Source organism: Nicotiana attenuata, chromosome 10 (assembly GCF_001879085.1).
Source record: "Nicotiana attenuata strain UT chromosome 10, NIATTr2, whole genome shotgun sequence".
NCBI classification, from domain to species: domain Eukaryota; kingdom Viridiplantae; phylum Streptophyta; class Magnoliopsida; order Solanales; family Solanaceae; genus Nicotiana; species Nicotiana attenuata.
The window spans coordinates 35,113,188-35,125,072 of NC_031998.1; positions in this window are offsets into that span (position 1 = coordinate 35,113,188).

The following is an 11,885-nucleotide window of genomic DNA, read 5'->3' on the forward strand; positions in this document are numbered from 1 at the left end:
CCTGTCGGGTCGTTACATCCTCCCCTACTTAAACATATGTTCGTCCTCGAACGTGCCTAGAGTTGTTCCGAAAACCATCAAATCGCCGTGTAACCTTACCGTGCACATAACCGGGGGTGACCCCACGTCACCCTATCTCATATAGGTCCGATAACACAATGTAACTGAAATTTTGCAATCCAACCTAGCCCATAAACCTTAGAACCAGATTTCCACTTCTCAAAATCATCTACAAGATTAGAATCTCACATTTATACTCTGAATAACCCGAACAAGCTGTAACAAGCCATACCGCTAACCTCGGATGCAATTATATGATATACCACATAGCTCAAACTCTTGTAGCGATAACTTCTGATCATAACAGTTGCTCAAAACAACCGAATATCGATCATAAACCTCTTATCAAATAAAGCCTCATTTGAACACTTTTGTATACCGCCAATGATGAATAAAACATGCAGAAAGTCATAACCATTCCTCAGAACAACCAATCATGGAGCTACCTCTCCGTCGGCAAGGACCATAGCAAATTTCTGAGCCGAACATCGATATTATGCTTCCAACATACAGAAAGCGAATCCATTTGTATTCATTCAAGATCCCAACGATCTCATCTAATCCAACACAACTACTCTGAGCCGAACATCGATATTATCCTTCCAACATACTGAAACCGAATCCGTTTGTATTCATTTGAGATCCCAACGATCTCATCTAATCCAATATAACTACTCTGGTGATATGACACATCAATATGATCTAAAGCCGCAACTCGTGCAACCCATGCACTAATAAGCAACACGAACATACTCAAATCGTTAAAATAACTCAGATGAGAGAGCTAAGCCGCAAGCTCACTAGTACCACCATACACAATGCTGATAACCCATCAAACATCGTAGAAACCGAACATACGAATCTAACTCGAAGGGTCATACCCCCACATAACTTCGCTGCAATGCACAACCCTATCCAACACTGGTCCACATGAAACACCTCAAGTCATTATGCTCAAAATCGACAACCGCACGTAACTTGATATCTAGAACCAAAGCAAATCATCATAACCATGGCGAAGTAATTGACATAACATTACACAGACTCGAAAGGACATAACCAATACGCCATTCACCGAGCAACACCCAATACTCTCCCGCTCAATTCCACTGAGAGACCCCAATGAAATCGCACTACCTGTGCCTATATCTAACAAATTCCAACGATTCGCGACACAGAACGGTAACTCATAGATCACTTCAGAACACTAACAGCTCAACAACAACCGAATCAACACATCTCTCAACAATACAACTCAAAGTCAACCAATCCGACTCAGGTTAGAACACACATCCCCATTGACCTGCCAATGAACCCCTTATCAAGGAAACCCTGAAACTGCTCCTTCAACTCCTTTAACTCCGCCGCTGCCATACGATACGGTGCCCGGCATCAATTCAATACCGAAATCAACAACCTTGCCCGGCGACATGCCCGGCCACAAGAACACATCCGAAAGGTCCCTCACTACCGGAACTGAATCAATGGTAGGAGTCTCCACACTTACATCTATCACGAAAGCCCAAATAAGAAAGACAAATCCTTCCCAGCCATCCGCTGGGTCTTCGAAATATAACACCACCCTACTAAGGACATAATACGTCGGACCTCGCCACTCAATCCGTGGCATTCCCGGCATAGCTAACATTGCCGCTTTAGCGCAATAGTCCAGAATAACACAACACGAAGACAACCAGTCTATGCCCAATATTACATCCAAAATCTAACATACCAAGCAACAAAGATTCACTCGGGTCTCCAAACCCCGATAGTCACTAAATAGTGCCGATACCCACGACCCACAATGACAACATAGCCTGAATATGAGAACTCCAAGTCTCCAACTCCGTACAACAAACGAATCACCACATCCGATCCCGATTCCATCGTCCGAGTATACAACACACCTCTAATACCCAATCATTCCCATGAGAGATACTCTTATGATTCTTTCATACCACCAAGCAAACCCGAATGTCAGCAGTCGATCCAACTAGAAAGTGCCGCAATACTAATGAAGTACCATCAACTTAATCACACTGCCTTTTTCTGAAACATATACCCTCATCAAATCACCCCAATTAGCAATACCATTTCCTTAATCATCTGAAGATTATTCCCCTAATCATCTGAAGCTCATTTCTCTAATTAACTGAAACTGCCCGTGCTACCTAAGAAATGTATGACCTTCCGTTCCGAACTGAACCGTAACCTTACACGCAAATCACAATCCTCTACAACATACCTCATATACCATACCATATTAGGATAACATGAGAACTTCATCATCCTTCCGAGCCACAAATATCTACGTACTCAATTAGTCAAGAACTTTACATTGATCCCACCAAGAAGAAAAATCACTACACATCCTATGCTTCTCATGCTCGCCGAAAATATACTCCTCTAACCGTGGTAGAAACCATCAAGAACTCTCCATATTCCACTTGCACAAAATTAAACTGTCAGGACTGAATCCTTCAGACTTAACCAGACTACGCAGGCCATTAAGACCCAAGAGCATTGTCGCGAAACACCTGTATAAGCTCATTACCTCATACGCATCCAAAGAACTAAACATATCCTTACCATACCAATTCGGCCTACTACTAAGCTATCCCATCTATCGGAGTTCCTTCTGATTTACCTTTCACTTGATACTCCTTCTTACTATAACACCACAGTTCCTCAACCCAGACTCGCCTTACGAGACCCAAGCATAAAACCACGCCGTCCAAGGCTCATAAGCCGTTGGATACTCTCTTAAATATTCCCAAAAGCACCATGTTCAGAATACCTATCCCGAAGAAACTTCTTGCAAATCTAGAACCATTACATTCCTAATACCGACATCATAATCCCCTAATTGATATAGAAATATCACAAGTCTTGACACCCTCCAATGCAAACCTCAGTTTCTAGCCAAATTTTACACCTAAAAATCTCCAATTATTACATAAAAACCTTGAACGCATTAGAACCATTCTCTAGAGTCATCCACTCTACTCAAGCTTCAATTAGCCTGATCAAAAGAATCGAAAAACCTGTGCCTCATTAGCACTCTGACATAGCAGAATGTAACCTAATACAACTAAGCAACTTCCTGCTCTATACACCGAGCATTCCTTACCAACAACAACTCAAGTCATTCCCCGATTCTCATACACCCATAAAGCATAACATAACCTTTATTAAAATTTCCTTTACTCGAGCCATAACTGATTCAAAATACGCCTCGAACTGGAACCATCATAGCACATAACCGTGCAATAAACTATTCAATAGCAGAATCCCCCACTTGGCTCGAAGCCATAGATCAAAACGCACCATAACGCATAATGAATATACTCTATCACTTCCATACTTCCGTAGTGAGGTTAAAATCAATCCTTCATAAGCTCGTGAAACACAGACCATTTGTTACTTTAAATCTTCTGCAAATCTCGCATCCACCCTTACAATAATTAAATCCACTCTCTTAAGCGACCCAAATTTAAATTGCAATACATATATTTCACTTGTAAGTGAAATCTTCTAATAGACAACATATGGATCACATAACTTCAGAACACTCCGCAGGAGATAACCCACCTGCTTCGCCTCAAACTAACATATATGTATGCCTTTCACCGTCATAAATATTAGGTAGTCACTTAATCTTCATGAGTCTGAACTTATACCGCAACATGAAATTTACTTCACTCCCAATTAGGAACATGAAAAGATTCTTCACACACCCATAACGTGGGGCTATATATCCAATCACAATGGAAATCAAACACCTAATAATTCATCTATCCTCCAGCAGACCCTTCTCGTCGCTTCCAAATCATATGATCACATCTCACAGTTATACATACTCATCGCACAGCCATACAACCATCACTTTTACTAATAGGGGCACTACTGAGTATATAAGTTCAAAAATACGGCTCACATAATCAGCACCTCAGTGCTCAAGCTATAGGTAAAAGTCCGGCCTCAAGTCCTCCAGACTGGCCAAACGTCAAACACACAAAGATCACATCTCGCCCATCGATCAGAGAATCACAAGCCATCGATGCACATCTGATACTGAGTGCTCGTTCGCGCATACAAATGCATGGAAGGAATTCGAAGAGTTATATTTCAAGATGAATCAAGGACGCATGATAAGAGTTCAAGAATGTGAAGTTTTTCCTAAAGGTTCTGCAGCCTCTCGAGGATAAATACAGATGTCTCCGTACCGATCCCTGAGACTCTACTAAGCCTGCTCATGACTCGTGAGACCTTTGTAACCTAGGCTTTGATACCAACTCTTCACGACCCTAAACCCGAACCCGGCCGTGATGGCATCTCTCATGAAGACAAGACCAGCCGACACAATCCCATTTCCAATCTTAAGCAGTAACATAATAAGTATTAAGTCGTAAACATGATAAAATCTCAAAAATAAGCAGTTAACAGTATAATTTGCGGAAAACAAACCCAACACAGCCCGACATCGGGGTGTAACTAGTCATGAGCATCTACTAAGGTCCGAATACAACAAGAGTCTAAAATGTACTAGATACAATCTAATGAAATCAAGAGGGAGAAAAGCAATACTGCGAATGTCGGGCAGCTACCTTGCTAAACTCCGATGACTCTGCCTCTGAGCAACCAACCCTCTACTGGGTTCAGAAATACCTGAATCTACACACAAGGTGCAGGGAGTAAAATGAGTACTTCCAACTCAGTGAGTAATAAAAATAAATGAAGACTGAGTAATATAAATCCACGTAAGGCACAACATTAAGCTACAAGATGCATAACAAATCAGTAATTATAATTAAATAATGAAATCTCCTAAACATCTTCCAAACAGTCAAACAATATGCCGGAAAACAACAGAAGAGTAAACACATAATAACTGCCCCTCGGGCACAGTACAGCAAAATTAGCCCCCTCGGGAAAAATTCCACAGACAATACCGCCCTGCGGGCTAATATCTCAGATCGACAATGCGGGTTACCGCCGCTCTACTGGGGTGTAGCAGACTCCTGGAGGGGGCCCCTTATCGCGCCAAGTGCAATATCAAGGCCACTCTGACGCATCATCAAACAGGCTCTCAGCCCTCATAATCAATACTCAAGCGAACCTCGGGCGTACAAGCTCAGGCGCCTCGCCTCATTACATAATCAATGTATCACTGCGACGACTGCAGCCCGACCAGAAGGTATCCTACAACACAGGCCCTGGCCTTACTTCATCGAGAATCTGTACCTCTGGACCACAGAAAAATAGGAAGCTCAGCTCAAATACCTTGAAAATATCATTTAATATGTTTAAAACAGAATAATGATCAGGCTAATTTTAAAATAGAAAAATATTAGTATGACTGAGCACCAAGTATGAAATCAATTCAGTGAGAAATAAATCATTTTAAAAATTCCCCAAGGGTTCAAACAGCTGGCACGTACACCAAACATCAGATGGCTTTAGCCCAAAATATAATTAATATCAAATAATTAGCTCTTATAAATACGGCAGTAAAATAATTCAGTCGTAGCGACCATGTCACAATGCCCCAGTGTGTGTTGGCTACCCCAGCCTCGTCATCTAAGCGTGGAAGTCACCTCAAATACCAGACAGCTGTAATCCGGCAAGGTTTCATTGGCCCTTAGAGACAACAATAAATACATTACTTACCTTAATCCGCGAAATCTAGCTTGCAATGGCCTTTGCCTCTTTGAAACGACTACCGAGTGCTCCAAATCTGACCAAGTTCAGATTTATCTCATTATGTTATGATCTAACGTATGAATTCCAATTGAAAAAGTATCGATTTTTTAAGCACAAAACCGAAAACATATCAAAACCCGACCCCCGGCTCGCGTCCTGGAACTTGACAAACTTTTATACAAAATGCTATTCATCATCTCAACGAGTCCGGTAACATACTAGAATTAACTCGAAAATTCGAGTTCGTCTTTGACCCTCCAATCATCCCTGAAAGGTCTCATAATCTCGAGCCCTAACTCCACCTTTTTCTACCGGTTTTCATGAATTTACAACTGATATTTTTGTTCCTTAATCGCAAATAATCAAATTTAAGGCATCCAAAATCCTTACCTCAATGAAGAACAATGATTTCTCTGCTTCAAAATCGCCTCCAATCTTTTCCCCTTTGAAAATGGTTGTAAAAAGGGTTCAAAGTCGCGAACAAGGTCTTTAAAACATTCTGCCCAGGTATATACTCTTCGCGATCGCGGAAAATGCTTTGCGATTGCGAAGCAAACTTTTCTCAGCCAAAATTTTCCCTTTGCGATCGCGGACAATGCTTCGCGATCGCGAAGAACAAGTCCCCAGCTTTTCCGTACAGCCTTCAGTGTAATGGTCATAACGTTTTTCACACAACTCCAAATGAAAAATAGTTTGGAGATTTTTCACGCAATATATAAACTTTCAAAGTCAGCCCTGTACATTAGAGATTTCTAAACCCTTCCCGGACAGCCTATATTCTAACTACTATAGCTTTTTGTACACAACTTAAAATTCTAATTAATTTACATTTCTAAAAACTACACACAAAGAGCCACAACTTTCATTTTTATATCATCTCTAAATTCCTTATAGATTGTGAGATATAAGCATTCAAAGTTGGATCAGTGCAGTAGAATATTCACTCTATGCGATCGCGGAGGTTCATCCGCGATCGCGAAGCACTGACATTTTTTTCGCATTTTATTCATCGCGATCGCGTCCAATACCCGCGATCGCGTAGAACACTGCTGTAGCCAAAAACCACTAGCTAAAAATAGCTTAGAAATGGTCCTAAACCACCCCGAAACTCACTCGAGGTCCTCGGGACCTCAACCATACATGTTTTAAACTTGTTCCAGCCTTCGGAACGCTCAAAACAACATCAAAACATCGAATCACCCTCGGATTCAAGCCTAAGAATTTCCGAAACTTCCGAATTCCGAATTCGATCAAAAAGTCTATCAAACCTCGTCCGAATGACCTGAAAATTTTGCACACACGTCACAGATGACACAACAGACCTGCTCCAATTTTCGGAATTCCATTCCGACCCCTATATCAAAATCTCACCTATCAACCGGAAAATGCCAAAATTCCAATTTTTTCAATTCAAGCCTAAATCTACTCCGAACCTCCAAAACGCATTCTGATCACGCTTCTAAGTCCCAAATCACCTAACGGAACTAACCAAATCATAAAAATTCCAATCAGAGGTCATATGCTAACAAGTCAAAACTTGGTCAAACCTTCCAATTTTTTTTAAGCTTCAAACTGAGAACTGTTCTTCCAAATTCATTCCACTCATCCTGAAAACCAAAATCGACGATTTAAATAAGTCATAATACATCATACGGGGTTAGTCATGCCCAAGCACTGGCGAGCAAAGTGCAAAAGCTCAAAACGACCGGTCGGGTCGTTACACCAACTTTGGTCGCTACTTTTCCAGAAAATATATTTAGCGACCAAAGTTGGTCGCCAATTATTCAGAAATTAAATTTACCGACCAAAGTTGGTCGCTGAATTCAAATTCGATTTATTTATATTTTATATAATATTTAAAATAATAATATAATTGTTAAACGTTAGAACTGGGTCCCAGATTAGCGACCAAAGTTGGTCTCCATTTTAGTAAGCGACTAACTTTGGTCGCTAACTTTGAAGTATATTTATTCATATTTTAAAATTTATTTAAAATAATAATATAATTATTAAAATTTTATAACCGGATCCCATATTAGCGACCAAAGTTGGTCTCTATCTGCTTACCCTTCAATGAGCGACCAACTTTGGTCGCTAAATTTAAATTATATTTATTTATATTTTATAAGTTTTTTTAAATAATATTATAATTATTAAAATTTTATAAGTGGGTCCCCCTTTAGCGACCAACCTTGGTAGCTAATGTATTTAAAATAATTGTTTTATTATTTTCTCCAATTTAGCGACCAACTTTGGTCGCTTTTCTTGACAGACCAATTTTGATCGCCAAATTTTGGTCGCGTTTTTCCGGAATTCTAGTAGTGATTTCCTACTAGTCCCTCCACTATGGTAATTTTATACTGTCAATCTCTGTCATGTTCGTCCATCTAGTTCTATTAATTTGTGAGAATAGACACAAAACCATAATATGGAAAATAAAACCGCAACAGATTTCAAATCCAGAAAGATATCTGGAATATTTGCGCGCAGATCCCCATTTCTCATCAATGGGAAAACCATAAACCCTTCCTCTACTGCATTAAGGGCCAAACGCTTCCCATGCCCAAGTAGCCGGAGGAAGGACTTGTGTAGCAACTTTTCGTGACTATATAACTCAGTCTGTCCATAAATGCTTCAGATTCAATAATCTGCTGTACTGAATGTTGTTAAAGATTTAAAAATGTTTACCTCAAAGAAAGAGTTAGTATGTTGTGTTGTGACCTTCAAAGCGTAATCACATTGAAATGAATATACAAGACTAGAACCTCCACCAAGTCTATTTTCTCTCAATTGGTCAAGGAAATTAGGATCTTCCGTTAGATCATCATAATTGCGAGCTGCATCCATGCAAATAGCTATTTAAGACAATCTTACGTACAAAATAAATATTTTCATCTGTCTGAATGAGTTAAAGTATCACGCAAGGGAATACTCACGCCTGTACAAGGGTAGTAAGATTATTTGCCCATGCAACCTATCAAGATAGGCCTCCAAATTCACATGCCTCATCAAAGCATCATACAATCTTGAGCAATACTCATTGCCATGATCAGGACCCTACCAATACAAAGCAAAACATTGATATTAAAATTCTACTTACCATGGGTGGCTCAATGGTGAGGCTAGTAAGTAGTAAAACCTTTGCTTTAGGCCCCAAAAATTTTGAGGCCCCAAAAAGTGTTAATGATAAAATAAGTAATAATATTTTCACTTAGACAATTTTGAACTTTGTAAAAAAAGTATAAAATCCGTGTAAAAGAATTTTTAAAAAACAAAGAATATTTACTTTTTAACATAAGAAATATTCTAGAACTTCGAAATAAACTACTCAAATCTTCGTATTAGCAAATAAAGTTTTTTACATCAAGATCCAAGATAATGTATGACAAACATATGGCTAACATCTTATTAACTTGAATTAACCCTTGATATTATAAATAATAATAATATTACTATATGAAACTAAAACTCATATATCTTGTATGAGTACTAAAAGTTACATCTATCCTCCAACAAATTCAAAAGAAAAGATAGACTATCCAGCATATAACACCATGTATAAATAGCCAGCAAACATCTATATTTTACAAAAAGATGCAGGCTGTTTCTTTCCATCAAATATTTTTGTTTCTTTCCAACCATATCGAACTACTTAAAAAGCATTTATGTATGACGATCGATGCACCAAAAAGCCTGGCGCCAAGATAAGATGGGTACCAAAATCCTTCGCTGTACCTGCATTGAGAAAAAAATACAATTGCACAAGAGTTCGACCTTAGTATGTAAAACATGATAACAAACTAGAAAAAAACTTTCTTATTTGGCAAGAGTAGAAAACTTACCACTTGTCCAACAAATGTGAATTATCACCTAGTATTTCACTAAGAGCTTTGCAAGAGTTAACCATTTTTCTGCTCAAGCTATCAACCAAAAGCCAGAAATACTCATAACATAAATATACATAATTTGTTAGCAATTTCGTAAAATTAAGTACTAGTAAACCACAAGTTCTGGGATATCTGTAATTTCATTATAGTTAAGAAATAGTTTACATACAAGTTTTAGCTCGAGCTACTGAGGCCTCAGACGCCATTCTATTTCTGGATGCAAAAATGTGAGTCCACAAAGGCACACATTTTCGACATTCTCTATAAGCCTTTCAATCTATGCTACACAACAATGTGGAGGTATACCCCTTAACTTCTCCAAGGTGAACATTGTTCTCCGGAGCTCCTCGATTGTATATAAGGTTGAAGTTGTATCCACAACTAATACATTTGGAATTTGGTTATTGGGATCTAATACAAATCAACACTACCAATCAAAATGTTGGGAATAAATCCTGTAAAAAATAATATTCACGGTATTAGTAATAAACGTGAAACACTAAGTTATGGTTAAATCAACAAGAGTAAAAATGCAGCAATAATGACACCATAATTTTTACGTGGAAAACCCTTTTGAATAAGGGAAAAACCGCGGCCCCGAGAGAACAACTGATATCACTATAGCAAGGAATTTTACACATTGTAGTTCCGAGTAAAATGAAAATGTTAGTTTATGTTTAGTCAATAATGGCATGCCAATTGGAAGAGTTGGTGTCGATGCTAGGAGGAAGCTTCCTCCTTTGATATCATCCATGACATCAAGAGGTAAAAGAAAATTCGATGCTTGCTTCCTTTGATGTCACCCATGAGATCAAGAGGAGGTAGTTTTATGTCACCAATGACATCAAGAGGAGGTCTTTACCTCTATAAATAGATGCACTCCTTCATTTGTAGAAACCATCCCAAAAATAATACAATACATTGTAGTGAGTAGAGAGTTAAGAGAGAAATTCTCTTAAATGTAAATGGGAAATCTCCCCTTCCTTTGTTAATAGTAAAAAGGCAACTGTTCTCTTGTGGACGTAGGATTATTTTGATCCAAGCCACGTTAAATTTTGTGTTCTTTCTTTTACGTTTCCGCAAACAATTTGTATCAAAGCTGCAGGATTCTTTAACGATCCAAGGAGAAAGAACAAGCAAAGATGAGTTCCATAAAGTTTGAAATCGATAGATTCAGTGGGCGCAACAACTTCAATATCTGGAAGATCCAGATGATGGCGTTACTGCAGAGGGAAGGTTCAATCCATGCTATTGACGGAAAGTATCCTAAGTATATATCAGCTCCCGACAAGGAGAAGATTAAAGGGGATGCATTGAGTGCAATCCAACTATCCCTTGCACCTAACGTGCTTTGTGAAGTGAGTACGGGTACCGAAGAGACGGCCAAATAATTATGGGAAAATCTAGAAGGGCAATACCAAGACCGATCGGTGACAACAAGGATGTTGTTACAATGACGTCTTCACATATTTAAGATAGGGTCAGGTACTTCGTTACAAGATCATTTAGATGCATTCAATAAACTTGTCATAGACTTACAGTTTGCAGGATTAAAAAGGAGGAGGAGACTCTTGCATGTGCTTTGCTATTTTCATTGACCTCAGGATATCGTGATATTGAGAATTCAATGATGTATATCGCAAGGAGCCTATCAAGCTTGAGCAAGTGCAGCAGGAACTTAACTCTAGTGATGTGCGGAGACACATTGAAGGAGACAGATATGACCAGGCAAGTGGGCTCTTTGTGAGAGGCTGGATGTCACGACTCGTACTTCCCACCCTCGGGAGTTGTGATGACGCCTACTCGTGAAAACTAGGCAAGACGAGTATTATATATCTTATTACTCTTTTCCTTAACCTTTTAACGATTTAAAATCAACATGCGATCAACAGCGGAATAATAGCAATAATTAAAGAAATGCGGAAGACAAAATCAGATTACATCGCCAAATATTAGTACGAAAAATGCACAATACATCTCTACCCAGAACTGGTGTCACAATATCACGGACCATCTACGAATGCTACAAACAGTTGTTTGGAAAGAAAAATACAATTTGTCCCTGAAGTAAATGAAAACAGAATATAAATGATAGATGGGGACGCCAAGGCCTGCGGACGTCTACAGGACTACATCGGGTCTCCACTGGACTGAAGGCAGCAACCGCTCTAAGGTCCAAAAGCTCCAGTATCGAGATCTTCACACAATGCAGAGTGTAGTATCAGCACAACCGAC